Source organism: Narcine bancroftii, chromosome 3 (assembly GCF_036971445.1).
Source record: "Narcine bancroftii isolate sNarBan1 chromosome 3, sNarBan1.hap1, whole genome shotgun sequence".
Lineage (NCBI taxonomy): Eukaryota > Metazoa > Chordata > Chondrichthyes > Torpediniformes > Narcinidae > Narcine > Narcine bancroftii.
Window position 1 is genome coordinate 253999568 of NC_091471.1, and position 16114 is coordinate 254015681.

Genomic DNA, 16114 nt, shown 5'->3' on the forward strand with positions numbered 1-16114 from the left:
AATTGATTCTATCTGTGTGCAAGTAGTAAAAAGAATTCACGTTGTCAAACCGCATTCAATACTTACATGAATAGGCACAGATCTATTTATTTATTTATTTATTTACGTACTGATCGCTGCCTTACACAGTTCAAGCGTTTGAGAGGTAGTGAAAGTGTTCGCCAGAACATTCACTGGATTAGAAAGTATTCAATTCTAAAGAGACTGTTATATGGAGCACCAGAGGCGAAGGTGCGGGTAGATAAATGTTCACATCACTCATGAAAAGCCTGGATAGAGTGGATGATCAGGATGTTCTAATACCAGGGTCACCGCCAAGAAACCATTGTTATAAAGTGGGAGGGGATATTTTAACCACATGTAGCAGGTCCAACTTTGACAGAGAAAATACTGAAGGATACTTTAATGCATTATTTTATGTTCGACACCAATGTTCTATAATTTCTGTGAGACGACCGTGTGTTTGTAGCATTCTAGGGATTGGCCACTCATGATGTTTGATTTTAATTTCCACACTTTCTTCCGAGTAAAATCAAATATTCGAAAACAATCCATGATCTGACACCAGTGCCATGTATCGATCTGCAGTCCGGGGAAGCAAGTATGTATCTGGCACCTCCCTCTCCATTGTATACTTACTTTGCCTTCACAGCTATACCGGTTCTAACCCATGATTCCTTTGGCATCAGTTCATCGGAACAAGTGCGTGAGTGTCAATTTGCCAAATATTTCAATATATTCCACGCTCACCCCCCCCCCCCCCGTATCTTTACTAACTTCATGTGTTTCGTTCCGTTGTTGGTAATTTTAAATTGTTTCCCCTTACGAGTCCAGATGACTGTAAAACCCAGCAGCAATAGAAATGCACCAAGATAAACAAAAGTTGTTTTAATTTTCTTTAAACATAAAATCAGGATCAAACTTTATCTAACCCCCTCTAATTCTATGCACACGTGTACGTAATGCGAACGTTCTTTGCTTTAATAGTCCAGTTATTCACTTATCATTTATCGAAGGTCACCGTTATCAGGAAATTCAGACACAGTGCACATAATTTAACATTTATGTATTTTCACCGGGTTCTGGTGTTTAAAGGTAAATCATTACAGCTCAGGAAGTTTCTACTTGGTTTTACAGAGAGGGTTTCGTTGTTCCATAGACTCACGCACAAACTGATGTCTTCATAAGCCAATTCAGTGCCTTGCCAAAGAAACTTTCCCCATCATGGGTTTTCCACATGATGAACTGTTCTTCCAGATGACCATAGAATTCCTCTTGTTTCCGATATTTCAAGCGAAAACCTTTAGCCAGCCATTTCATCTTGTAAGTATAAAGTGCTATACTCAGATCTCACAACCCGTCTGCAAAACGGGAGTTCGACAAACTGCCATACTGGCACCGGAATCATTTTCTGCCTGGGCATCTGTTGCTTTAAAGACATCAGTCTATTTACTCCACAACACCTACTGGTGAAGTCTCTATAAGCATTTTCCAAAGTTTCAGTCAAGTCACTGTAAAGCTGAAATTTCTACTTATGCATTGTTCTTTCATTTTAAATCAGATGTCTTTTGTGAAGTGATCTATAATAAATCTCCACATTCTATCACTTTACAAAAACACATTTATATATAATATATAACAGAATAATTTACATCGACGTGGGCGAATCAGCAAAACTTTTCTGGGGTAGACTTACATTCTTTGTGCTTTTTAAAATCAATGGATGGTATTACCTCAAGTAGAAAATTGCATTTTTTACTCACCGAGTATTGACCTCACCCATTGAGTTTAACTACTCCTTCTAATGTCCTAGTGAAGTCATGTATTGAATTAAAATCTAAATATCCGATTCCGTGTGTGTAAACTGATTCACTCCGCATGCTTTATCAAACAGCACTATGTAACGTTGGGCATGGAAATAGGCCTCTCCATCATTTTCAACTTTGCTGAACGTTTATTTTGCTTAGATCCACTCAAGTGTATCCAGTGCAGATCCCTGCATAACCCTCACAGCCATGGAGCTGTCCAAGTATTTCTAATATATTACTATTGAGGACGCGTTTATTACTTCAGCTGCCAGCTCGTTAAACCTCTTGTTGTGTGAAGAAGGTAATTCTTCTAGATATATCTTAGATTCACCCCTAACTCATGTTCTCTGTTTTGTTTATCTCGGCTGGAAGGAAAAAAGATGATTTGTAATTAATTTATCAAAGCTACCCTCATTCGGCTATGGTCCAGGAAAAAGAGACGAAAGCTGTTAAACCTTTCCCTCGATTTCAATTCCTAAATCTTAAATCTCTGCACTCTTTCAAACTTATTGAATTCTTTCCTTTTCTTAGGTGACTGCATGCTTTACGTCACCCCTGAACTTTGCCATTCAGATAGTCATAATTTTATTTTATGAAGGTTAATGCACTAAAAGATCCCTTGCTGTTCCCCAACTTCCGTTGCGTCGATATCAGGGAATTATATATCTGTATTCCTAGATCTCCCTGTTCTATCACAATCTTCAGGGCCATGCATTTTATCGTGTGCATCTTTATTTGGTGTGTCCATTCAAAATGCAACAATTCAAACTTGTCTGTACTAAATTACTTCTGTCATTTTCATCAAATTATTTCACCTTGTGCAAACAAATCCCTGTCGATGTCTAACCCAGCTGAACAGACAGAACGAGTTAGTTAATAAATAATGTGGAAATAATATCATTAATGCGATCTGCAAAGTTAGCAAGTTGCAGATAGTGGAGTGTAAATCAAGGTTCAAAAATTGTCAAAGGAATTGTAGTGTCGGGGAAGTTTGACATTTTAGTGCAGTTCTGCAACATTGGAGATCGGATGTGAATGCTGTGGGTCAATTGTTAATTTTCCCACTGTTAAGTTTTCTTCAGTAGAGTCAACGCCGATGCTCAACCCATCACAGTAAGAAATCTCGGAACGTGAAGTAAAGGACTTAATTGATATATACTGAGCATGCATTTGTGATATTTCTTATTTAACAGCTAACGTGATGTTTATTGTGATCCTTTCGCGGGGGAATTGCGGTCTGTCCAGGTGTGTCACTCGCTACCTCGTGGCCATGGCAACGGCGGATCTGTTGGTCCTCGTCGTTGACGTGATGCTGTCACATGTGAGCGAATAATATTTTCCAACGACGTTCCTGTTCATAACTCGTGTGTGCGCTTTCCAGGTTACACTGCTGCACGCCGCCACGGATATTTCCGTGTGGTTTACTCTCGCGTTTACATTTGACGAATATGTGATGATATGTTGCCACAAACTGAGGACGAGGTTTTGTACGGTAAAAACAGCCCGCAATGTGATAGCAATAGTGTTCCCGCTGATCGTCTGTAAAATCATTCCTTGGTTCTTTCCCTTTGAACCCATGTTTACTGTGAGTAACATAGATTAGGTCTGTATATCCGTAAGTCAGGCATGGACCCATCCTGGATGGATATCATTCATATGGAATCATGGAGTGTTGACTCCTTTGCTCCTAATGTTACTGATATCACTGCTTAATGCTGTAATGGAGGATGAAGACCATGCATTTGCCTCTGCAAGGTTGAGCATCAGTAACCTACTTTGTGAATAATCTAAGATAAAGATGAAGACCAACATCTTCACAGAGAAATAGAAGGTAAAACGAATGGAAAAGAGAAATAAATGTTAAATCTGATGAAGAGAATATAGATAAAGTCTTTTTTGAAATATATCATTAGAGATTAATGTAATTAAAAAGAAAATGAAAAGAACAGAAGGTAAAATGCAAAGGTTAGACCAGGTCATGACAGAAATAGAGAAAAGAATAGAGAACATGGAAGAACAGAAGACTACTGGAGAAATGGAAGTGAACGACAAGAGAAAAATTGGAAGAAAGTGAAAAAAATTAAAGAGACACAAGAGTTTATATCTTTGAAAATTGACATGTTTGAAAATTATAGTCGGCAAAACAACTTAAAAATAGAGGGCCTGATGAAACGTGAAGAAGGCACAGACATGAAGGACTTTATAAATGGATGGATCCCAAAGGTCCTGGGAATGACAGAAATGCAAGACAAAATGGAAATATAAAGGGAACACAGAGCATTAGCTCCGAAACCACAGACACATCAAAAACTAAGATCCATCTTATTAACATTTTTGAGATATGCAAGAGAAAATATACTGTAACAGGTAAGGAGTAAAATTAGAGAAGATAATTAACCATTGGAATACAATGGTTAAAAATATTTTTTCACCCAGACATAAATTTTGAACTCTTCAAGTGGAGGAAGGAATTTAATACAGAGAAATCAACTTTATGGAAAAATGATAACAATTCATGTGACGATATCCAGCTGTGCTTAAAATATTTATAGCCGTGGAGCAAAACAGACTGTTCTTGGATACAGAGAAAGCGAATGATTTCGCAGTACGTTTGCAGGACAGGAGAAGAGATGAAGAGAAGTAACAAGAATGAAGAATGTTGATAAGTATAAATAAAGATGTAAAAGCAATGTATATGTAAAGATCTAAAGAGGGAAAAGAGAAGGGAAGGAAGGGAGTAAGAAGGGAAAGAAGAGAGACAGAGATTTGATATATGTTGTAATCATGTTTTCCGGTGAGGTCTGGCTGGAGGGGGAATAACTGTAACTGCAAAATCAGTTGACTCTGCGAACATGATCGCAATCCAAATGAATAGGAGAGTTGTGGTTGCCCGGCAAAGGGTATGAGGCAACTCAGAAAGGGGGTAACTTTTTGGGTTAAGGTATTAGTGATTGTGGGAACTGTGGGGGTACTTTAAGTCTTAATTGTGTTGTCATACATTAAGTGTAATAAGAGAAAACTAAGATGAAAATGGGGAAAAGTGGGATGGAGGTGGCAAAGAGTTAGAAAACAGATGTATGCAAGGTTTGAGTTGGCCATGTTGAACCAGATGAATATAAACATTAATGGAACACATAACCAAATTAAATGGAAGAGTCAACAAAATTTATTGAAGAAGCAAAAAATAGATATAGCATTTGTGCAGCAAATGCATTTAACTGAAGTGGAACATAACAAACTAAGGAGAGAGTGGGTAGGGCACATAATGGCAGCATCTTATAATTCAAAAGCTAGAGGTGTAGCCATACTAGTCAACAAAAATGCACCAATCAAAATAGAGGAGGAAATAGTAGGTCCAGCATGGAAGTATCCAATGATAAAGTTTCAGATATACTCATAATATTGGAAATTGCTCAATATATAAGCACTTAACGAGGAGGATCATAAGTTTATGTTGGAATATTTTTGAAGTTTGCACTCACACAAGGGAATATATTGATAGGAGGGGATTTTAATCTTAATTTGGACCCAAAGTGAGATACATCTGGACAAAAACAAGAAAGACAAATTAAGTAGCTATATGTATGGTTAGATCAATGCAGGAAATGAAACTTATGGATATGTGGAAGAGGCAACACCTAGGAGAGAAGGAATGGTCAGATTATTTGAATAGGCACAAAATTTAATCAAGCATTGATATGTTTTTGTTTCTCAGCCCATATTCAACGGAGAGTTAGAAAATCTGTGTATAAAGCCCTATTATTAGCATTATAACTTGAGGAAATCCCACCAAGAACATATATGAAGTTACACCCCATGCTACTTAAAAGACAGGAATTCGGATAATTTATTGAACACCAAATTACAACAAATTAAAATAAATTTTGAAATAACCGCAGGATCAGTGAAAGACAAATTTATATTATGGGATGCAATGAAAGCCTTTATTAGAGGGCAGATGATATGTTATGTAACTCAGATGAAAATGGAATACAACAGGAAAGAGGAATTGGAAAGGGAGATAATAAGTAGGGAAAAGGAATTAGTAAAAAGGTGTGATATAATGAAAATGAGAGAATTACAATTAAATTAAAATAAAATACAAAACATTACAAACGTACAAGGTAGAGAAGAACATCATGAAAACAAAGCAAAAGTATTGTGAATTGGGTGAAAGACACATGTAACATTAGCCCGGCAACTTAAAACAGAAGAAGCTAAAAGCACGATACTGGCTTTAAGGAAAAGGGACAAACAAAGTTCATATAATCTAACAGAGATTAATGAAAACTTTAAGGAATTTTATGAACAATTGTAGCAAATTCCAAACGAGGGGAAAAATCATAAAATAGATGAATTTGGAGCTACAATTGAAATGCCAAAATTGCAAGAAAAGGAACGAAACAAACTAATAAAACGATTTGAAATAGGGGAAGTAACGGATATATTTTTAACAAAAGCTGCTAAACAATAAAACACAAGGTGAAAATGGATTTCCAATTCAGTAAAACATTGAAGAGTTATTAATTACTCCTCTCCTGGAAGTAATGAACCAGATAGAAGAAGCACAATACTTGCCAGATTCATGTAAGAGAGCAATAATTACAGTAATACCACAGATGGGGAGCGATCCATTAACACCATCATCTTATATCTGTAGTTATCTCAAACAATAAGATAATAGCGAAAACATTAGCAAACAGATTGGCTGATTGTGTACCTAAAATAGTGAAACAAGATCAAACTGTTATTAAACTGCAAGAAAAGGAGAATGAGGAAACAAATGGTAAAACTAAACAAAAATGGGAACAAGATTTAAATGTAAAGATAAAAAAGGAAACATGGGAGAAATTATGTTCTGGAACGATGTGAAATACAATAAATACAAGGCTACGTATGATACAATATAATTGGTTACACAGGCTATACATTACACCGCAAAAGTTAAATAAATGGGACCCAACAGTATCTGATAGATGGTTTCGATGTAAAAAAGAAATGGGAACAACAATTCATGCAATCTGGACATGTGAGAGAGTAGAAAAATTTTGGGATGATCTCAATCAGATATTAAATAAAATAACAGAAAACAATATATCAAAGAATCCAGAGATCTTTCTCCTAAGTAACATAAAAAACAAAGAATTTGGAATTGATTTGGAGGATGCACAAAAAAGATTTGTTAAGATAGACCTAGCCGTAGCAAAGAAATGTATTATGTCAACCTGGAAATTGGAAGATAATTTGAAAATACAACAATGGTATATAGAAATGAATAAATGTATTCCATTACAAAAAAATAACATACAGTTTAAGAAATAATATGGAAATATTCGAACAAGTATGAGAGCCTTACATTAAATACTATAGCGAAAACCTAACGGGGACAAACATTACCTAAGTTGATGGAAGGAGAAGGAAAGAAAAGAATGGACTCAGTAGAATTTCTGGTGTATTTTTGTAGAATGACAACATTGTCTGACTGAATTAATGCAACCTAGATTGTATACCTAAAATGGATGGGGGGGGGGGGTGGGGGGGTGGCTTGGGAGGATGGAGGGGGGGAGGAGAAAAAGTCACTGTAAATGTGTGAAAAAGAAAAAGTGTATATCATGGCTAATGTGATTTATGGTGTGAAAAAAAGAAAAGATGAACAGTGGGCAATTTCTGTAAATGTATTAATCAAATCCATCCATCCATCCAAGGAAATTAGAAACCAAGAGTTGCTGTTGCTCTAGACGCAGAAAAAGCGTTTGACAGAAGTTTAATCTACCATAAAAATATATAAATTGGATTAATGTATTATATAATGGTCCTTTGGTGAAAGTAACAGTAAATGGTTATGTATAGAGTAACTTTAAATTAAGTAGGTCATCTAGACAGGGACGTCCACTATTCCCCTCATTAAAATAAAGGAGAAGGAGTATAAAATCATCTTATTTGCAGATGACATCATCGTATTCCTATCAGAACCAGAGGCATCAGTAAAAGTATTTCATAAGAAATTGAAGGAATATGGAGAAATATCTGTCTACATGATCAACACAAATAAAAGTGAAGAGATGCCAATGAGTAACGCAGACTAAACAGAATTAAATAAAAATGAATCGCCATTTAAGTGCAAGCACAAGCAATAACGTACCTCGGATTCAGGTTAGATAATAACTTAAGCCATTTGTACAAACTAAATTATCAGCCACTAATAAGGAAATTGCAGGAAGACTTAGAACATTGGAAGGAACTACCGCTGACGTTAATCGGGAGGGTAAACTGCATTAAAATGAATGAGTTGCAAAGGATACAATATTTATTTCAAAATTTACCAATTCCCTTAACAATAAAATTCTTTAAGGAACTAAAGAGAATAATTGGAAAATTCCTGAGTAAAGGGTGGATTCCAAGTGTACCGTTAGATAAGTTAGCAGAGAGTATAATCAGGCTGTTTTAAAGTTACCACATTTTAGAAATTATTATAGAACCGCACAAATAAGGCATTTATCAGTTTTTATCAGAAAAGGGGAAAACCAGACTGGACTAAGATAGAACGAGAATAAATGGGGGAAAAGGTACCGGAATGTATAGTTTATGTGGGATGAAAGCTGGTGCAATATAAAAACTCAGCAGTACTGCATCATTTACTTAATACATGCAAGAATATACACTTAGAAAGAAAAAAATGATAATTTCAGAATTACTATTGATGCAAAATCCACGAATCAAAAGAATAGAAAACATTTTTTTGTGAAGTAATTTATTAACATTTGAACAATCGAAGTACGAATATGGAATAATTCGTGGTACAATATTTGCATATCATCAATTGAAAGCCTATTTAAAAGGATTAATTGAGAAACAGCTTGAGATTACCTGAAGGAAGCAGCTTTGAATACGTTATTACAGCCAAAATGATAATCAAAGGATTTGTAACCATTATGTACACTAAGATGCAAGATAAGTAAAATGATATAAACTATGAACCTCAGCAGAAGTGGGGAAAGGATCTAAACATAAATATAAAATATGAAGTATGGCAAAAGTTATGTTCTTGAACGATTAAGAATATAATAAACAGAAGTGTATGCATGATACAGGATAACTGGTTATACAGGGTATATAGTACTCGACTAAACTTAAAAAAATGGGATTCAACAATATCTAATAGGTGTTCTCGCTATAAGAAAATTAGAACAAAATTATATGCAAGTTGGGCATGTTTGAAAATAATTACGTTTAGGAGAAGAATTAAAACAGAGATTAATTAAAATGACAAACAAAAATGCAAAGAAACAGAGATTATTTTTTAAGTAACAGAAGAAGTAGAGAGGTAGGTCTCAAATTCGATAAAGTTCAAAATAGATCATTTTGATGGATTTAGCGATAGAAAAATAATGTATAATGTAATCTTGGAAATTGGAAGGGAGCATGAGTATACAGCAATGGTACATGGAACTGAATAAATGTATTCCATTGGAAAAAACAACATATAATTTTTAAAATAAAGTCACAATGTTTGAACAAATTTGGGAACCATACATGGAACATATCAGAGTGAGCTTGCTTACGAATCCATCCCCTAAAATGAGAATGAAAATGATAAGAAGACTAAAAGACTAGATTCAGTGCGTAATAAATAGATGATGCATTTTTCTTTTTATTTTCCATTGAGTGAAAATATTGTTTTATGGTTTTATGGTATTGTATATGTTGAATATTTATGGGTTTTGGAGGGGGTGAGTAAAGGGGAAGGAGGAAAATGGGGCGATAAAGGGGAGAAAGAACAGTGTGTATATTTAATGAGATACGTTCGTTCATATTTTGGTTGGTATGATTCACAATGTAAAAGATTAAAAAAATAAAAAAAGAATTATACATTACCCCTCCAAAATGGAATACATGGAAATTAGAAATACCCCAGCAATGCTTTCGATGTGGTGAAGATATTGGAATTTTCTAAATTGCATTTGGTCTTGTTCATACGTTAAATATTTTTAGCATGATTTTGCTAAGATTAGAAAAGTTATTTTTCCGTTGAATCCTGAGTTATTTTATTGGAGAAATTTGAAAATATAGCTCCTAAATTATATTTATCAGATTACGCTGATGCACGCCGCAGATATTTCCGTGTGTTTGACTCTCGCGTTATGTTTGACCGATATGTAATGATTTGTTGGCACAAACTGAGGATGAAGGTTTGCTCCGAAATAACCGCCCACAATGTGATAACAATAGTGTGTCCGCTGTTCGTCTGTAAAAACATTCCTTGGTTCTTTCTATTGGAACCCATTTTTACTGTGGGTAACACAGATTGGTTCTGTATATCCGTACGTCAGGCTTGGACCCATCCTGGATGGATATTATTCACGTGGATTCATCGAGTGTTGACTCCTCTGTTCCCAATGTTAATGATATCACTTTTTAATGCTCTGACGGTCGCGCGTATTGGTGCAGCCACCAGAGCGCGGAAGGTTTTGAGAGGCAGCAACAATTGTGCAGATGAGAATGATTCCGAGGTTAAAAGCCGAAGCAAGTCCATCATCTTACACTTTGCAGTATCAGGAACTTCATATTGCTTTGGAGGACGTATTTAATATTTTTCCTGTGGATGAAAATCACACAACGGTTTGTCATGAACAGTGTGAAGGTCCCAGTATTTATCGTGGACCAAACCAGTTACATGCTCTTGCTTCTGAGTTGCTGCACAAACACTTGCATTTATGCAGCGACTCAGTGTAATTTCAGGGAGGAGCTGATCAACGTGATGAAATATCTGTTAAAATACTATTGAAATGTTTAATAGGAGGAAAATAAGTTAGGATTCTGGATATCGGATTCCACCTGCATTAAATACCCGAGAGTTTCCCTTCTGCCGACACCAACCTATTATCCCATGGAAAGATGGAAGAAAATAAGCGCAACGCAGTGCGTATTTGCCGGTAAACTTCAGTTCGAACAGAGCAAAGTCAAATCTCTTATTTCAGTGTGTGATTCCCTGAATATTCTTATAACGTTGGAAAATAATTTCTTATTGATCAGGTGGTGATCTCGCAACCGTTTGGTTTATATTCCGAATGATGGAGTTTGAGCGAAGCAGCGGCATGGGGTTTCCTTTTAATATATCCCTGCTTTTCCGAGGGTGCAGTAATTGTGGATGGAATTGATGGAAAGGAAGATCTGAGATAGGGTAAACATTCATTTCACGAACTTCTGCATTTTCTTTCGGTCTTGAGTGGAGATTTCCTGAAGCAGGTAGCATGACCTCCAATAGGATACTTTTTATGATTCCACTGTAAATATGCTTCAAGACAACAGTTTGTTACGAGCCCTGAGGACTCCAAAACCCAGCAGCAACAGATATTCACCAAAACAAATGGTTACTATAAAAAAGTTGTTTTTAATTATCTTTAAACAACAAAATAGGATAAAACTTTAATTTATCTCCCTCACTTAACCCCCTGCCAATTGTAAGCGCACGTGTATGTATGTGTGCTTAAGTTTAGAATAGTACTTTAATTCACAGTCCAATCTCACTTTTCTATCCCTGCAAGTTCACTGGTTGCTGGCAATTCTTATACTGTGCACTGAATCTCACACTGATGTATTTCACCAGACTTTTGTGGTTGAATGTTTAATGGTTACCTCTCAGGAAGGTTCATGTCGGTTTTCAGAGAGAGATTTGCTGTTAGCTGGACGCAAACTGATCCCTTCTAATAAACCACGTGCGTGTCTTGGTGAACAGATTTGCCCCATCAGCGTTTCCCTTATTTCTTTAAGTTGATCAAAGAGTTCCTTTTTGTTTCTCTTATTTCAAGTGAAACCTTAGGCAGCCAGTCCTGTCCTCTTGTGTGGGTCACGAGGGCTTTCACCAGGCTTTACTAAGCTCTCACGACCTGTTTTTGTTTTAAATTTCTTTCATTATGAATCATATCAATAACAACATCCACACATGATGATCATCAATATATACATCGTGACATTTCTTCTTCTTTGCCATTTTCATCCCCCTCCCCTTCCCCACGCCTCTTCAAAAATCAACAAATAATAAAACAAATAAAACAAATAAATAACAAAAAGCAAAAAAGATAAAAAGTAGGATCGTCCACTTTCATCTATATATAAATCTATTCTTCTCTTAATTATGTTCATTTAAGGCATGGAAGTTTGTGGTCGGCATTCTCCGACATATTTAATTTTCTTTCTTTGGCTTGGCTTCGTGGACGAAGATTTATGGAGGGGTAGGTCCATGCCTGCTGCAGGCTCATTGGTGACTGACAAGTCCAATGCGGGACAGGCAGGCACGGTTGCAGTGGTTGCAAGGGAAAATTAGTTGGTTGGGGTTGGGTGTTGGGTTTTTCCTCCTTTGTCTTTTGTCAGTGAGGTGGCCTCTGCAGTGTTCTTCAAAGGAGGTTGCTGCCCGCTGAACTACGAGGCGTGAAGATGCAGGGTTGCAGGCGATATCAGCCCACTGGCGGTGGTCAATGTGGCAGGCTCCAAGAGATTTCTTTAGGCAGTCCTTAGTACCTCTTCATTGGTGCACCTCTGTCTCGGTGGCCAGTGGAGAGCTCGCCATATAACATGATCTTGGGAAGGCAATGGTCCTCAAGTCTTGAGACGTGACCCACCCAGTGCAGTTGGATATTCAGCAGCATGGATTCAATGCTTGTGGACTCTGCCTTCTCGAGTACTTCAATGTTGGTGATGAAGTCATTCCAATGAATGTTGAGGATGGAGTGGAGACTGCGCTGATGGAAGCCTTCTAGGAGCCGTAGGTGATGCCGGTAGAGGACCCATGACTCGGAGCCGAACAGGAGCATGGGTATGACAACGGCTATGTACATGCTGATCTTTGTGTGTTTCTTCAGGTGGTTGTTTTTCCAGACTCTTTTGTGTAGTCTTCCAAAGGCGCTATTGCCTTGGCGAGTCTGTTTATCTTGTTGTCGATCCTTGCATCAGATGAAATGGTGCAGCTGAGGTAGGTAAACTGGTTGACCGTTTTGAGTTCAGTGTGCCCGATGTAGATGTGGGGGTGGGCGGGGGGGTGGGGGGGGGCGGGCTGGTAGTCATGGTGGGGAGATGGCTGATGGAAGACCTCAGTTTTCTTCAGGCCAACTTCCAGGCCAAACATTTTGGCAGTTTCCGCAAAACAGGATGTCATGCGCTGGAGAGCTGGCTCTGAATGGGCAACTAAAGCGGCATCATCTTCAAAGAGTAATTCACTTCAAGTTGCTCTTGTGTCTTGGTGTGAGCTTGGAGATGCCTCAGATTGAAATGACTGCCATCTGTGTGGTACCGGATGTAAACAGCATCTTCATTGTTGAGGTCTTTCATGGCTTGTTTCAGCATCATGCTGAAGAAGATAGTAAAGAGGGTTGGTGCGACGATGCAGCCTTGCTTCACGCCATTGTCAATGGAGAAGGGTTCGGCAATCTCATTGCTGTATTTGACCCGACGTTGTTGGTTCACGTGCAGTTGCATAACCATGTTGAGGAACTTAGGGAGGCATCTGAGGCACTCTAGTATTTGCCAAAGCCCTTTCCTACTCACGGTGTTGAAGACATTGGTGAGGTCAACAAAGGTGATGTAGAGTCCTTTGTTTTGTTCTCTGAACTTTTCTTGGAGCTGTCTGAGGCAAAGACCATGACAGTAATTCCTATGTTAGCTTGAAAGCCACACTGTGATTCTGGGAGGACATTTTTGGTGACACTAGGAGTAGTCTATTAAGGAGAATCAAAACGAAGATTTTGCGGGGCCGTGGCAAGATGGCGTAAGGAACAGAGTGCCTTCCATTTCTCTCCTGACTCTTTGTTATTGTTTTGTCTATAAGTTTAGAAATAGTTAGAGGTGTTGAATTTGTTTCTAATGGTACAATTGCTGAAAAGAAGTAAAAACAAATGGCAACAGATCATTAAGAAACTGCATTTCCCGAGGTTATCTCAGCCTACCTGTTTATAAGAAGCCAGGACTCAGCGTGGAACGGATCCAGGAAGAGAGGTACAAGATTCGGCAAAGGAGCTCTTCTCTTTATCGGCAGGGCTCTTTAAAGATGGCGCCCGGCAGCCCTTGGAACAAAGGACTGGCCAGGCGCATGCGCGTGAATCAACGCCCACTGTGAGCGCTGTCAGTGAATCTTTGACAGCTAGAACAGCTGGGACGCTGCCAGCTGAAGACCCGACTCTGAAAAGACGCTTACCCATTGATGTAGCGGTGGCGCTGCGAAATGCACCTCCAGTAATGAAGACTTCAACAGACATCGATGTAATGAAGGCATTTGATATAATATGGGTTAAGGATAACCCTGGCCATCAGCCTCCAGATACTGCTGAAGAGGTTGTGGCAGGTGTTTCCAAACGCAGTCATACTATAAGAAAAACAGTTAAACTAAAGGAAATAGAAGACCCTTTGGCTATACAGAAACAGCAAGATCCTACTGTGCCTGAATCTATTACAGTAGATATGCTTATTAAGAATCTTGAATCTAAGTTATCCTCCACAATAAAAGAAATAGGTAAGGCTTTAGTTCAGGTTAATACAAAGCTTAATACTTTGGTGGACATTAATACTCAACAGATGATTGATTATGGAGCTTTTAAGCTTGAAACGAGTGAAAGACTTGATGGTTGTGACCAAGGCATAGTCGAGGTACGAGACCAAATACAAGATGTAAATAAAACAATTGAAATTTTACAAATTCCAAATAAAAATTTGGCGAAAAAGGTTGATTATTTGGAGAATCAATCTCGATGGAATAATATTAAAATTGTTGGTTTGCCAGAAGATATGGAAGGATCAGATCCAAGAAAATTCTTCACTGAATGGATTCCACAAGTGTTAGGACAAGATAAGTTTCCAGAAGGCTTAATATTGGAACGTGCCCATAGAGATTTGAGAAGAAAGCCTTTTCCAGGACAAAATCCAAGACCTGTTTTTTGGTTCGTTGTTTAAATTATTATGATTGAGAGACAATTTTGCATGTGGCTATAAGAAATGCACAACAAAGAAGATCTCCCTTGATGGTTCAGAACAATTGTGTTTTTTTTATCCAGATTTGAGTCAAGAAGTTATGTCTCAACGACGTGAATTTAATCCTGTGAAAGAAGTGTTGTGGAAAAAAGGATATAAAGCAACATTTAGATACCCTGTAGTATTGAAGATTTTTCAAGATGGCTATCAACCAAAATTTTTTGATAATCCTAAGGAAGCTATGAACTTTGCTCAATTATTGCCAATTACACAATTTCAGGAAGGACGTAATCCACCATGGTCTCCAAGGAGAGTGGAGATGCAAGATGGGAACCGAATTCCAAGAGGAAATGGAAGCAATGGTGGTCGGAGTGACAAAGTTGATTAAAGTTTTTTTTCTGAGAAAATTTCAGATAATGATGATAGTTTAATGTGAAACGGAATTTGGGAGAGGGAGCTGGGTGGGCATCATTTTCCAGAAGTCATCAGCTACGTGTGAGTTATCTTACACCCAATATTTTGTGGGAGTTACCGCATTGAGCGGTTGAGACAGGAGGAGGTGGTTGCAACCTCCTACCTGTTCTTTTTTTTTTAATCAATTTTTGGATTAAGTAGTGAAGTTTTTTTTATTACTATCTTTAATTTTTTTTAGTTTTAGGAGGAGATAAGGGAAGGGGGTGTTTTTCTTTTTTTTCTCTTTTTTCACGTTTCTTTTTTTTCTCCTTCTCTTTTTCTTTGTGTTATTTTAAGTAATGTCTAAAGTTAAGTTTGCCTCTTTTAATGTTCAGGGTTTAAATAATCCGATTAAGCGTAAGAAAGTACTTGCTTACTTAAAAAAATTAAAAGTAGATGTGGCTTTTTTGCAGGAAACTCATTTAACTGAGAAGGAACATTTGAAACTTAAACGTGAATGGGTTGGACAAGTTTTCTATTCTTCATTTAATTCAAAGGCGAAAGGAGTGGCAATTCTGGTGCATAAGAATTTACCATTTCAGTTACAGAATGAAGAGAAAAATGGAGGAAGATTATTAAAACTGAATTGTACAAATCTTAATGAGGCTTGGACTCTGCTTGATGTTTATGCTCCAAATGTTGAAGATACAACTTTTATTGTAGATGTGTCTTTATTACTTTGACAAACAAATTCCAATGTGATGATTAGGGGAGATTTAAATGTGGTATTGGAGCCTTTATTGGACAAGTATCCAAGAGTAATTAAGAAATCTAATATGGCAGTACAAGTGACTAATATGATGAAAGATTTGAATTTAATTGATATTTGGCAAAAATTTAATCCTACAGAGAAAGATTTTTCTTTTTATTCTTCACGTCCTAATTCCTTTTCAAGA

General features: G+C 37.3%; 1 protein-coding gene and 1 long non-coding RNA gene across 5 annotated transcripts in view; one reads left to right on the forward strand and one right to left on the reverse strand.

Annotated features, from left to right (window-relative positions):
- The window catches only part of LOC138758558 (uncharacterized), a 123018-nt gene that overhangs the window by 44365 nt on the left and 62539 nt on the right, over positions 1 to 16114 (reverse strand). The window lies entirely within an intron of this gene.
- The window catches only part of LOC138758557 (probable G-protein coupled receptor 139), a 44614-nt gene that overhangs the window by 22195 nt on the left and 6305 nt on the right, over positions 1 to 16114 (forward strand). Inside the window, exon 1 of one of the 4 annotated variants that reach the window (XR_011354341.1) lies at positions 3171 to 4474. The exons of 1 other annotated variant lie outside the window; for it this stretch is intronic. The gene's annotated coding sequence lies outside the window, so the exon portion shown is untranslated. Of the gene's footprint in view, positions 1 to 3170; positions 4475 to 16114 lie in introns of those variants that run through there. 2 more of the 4 variants (XR_011354342.1, XR_011354343.1) reach the window with 2 other exon arrangements.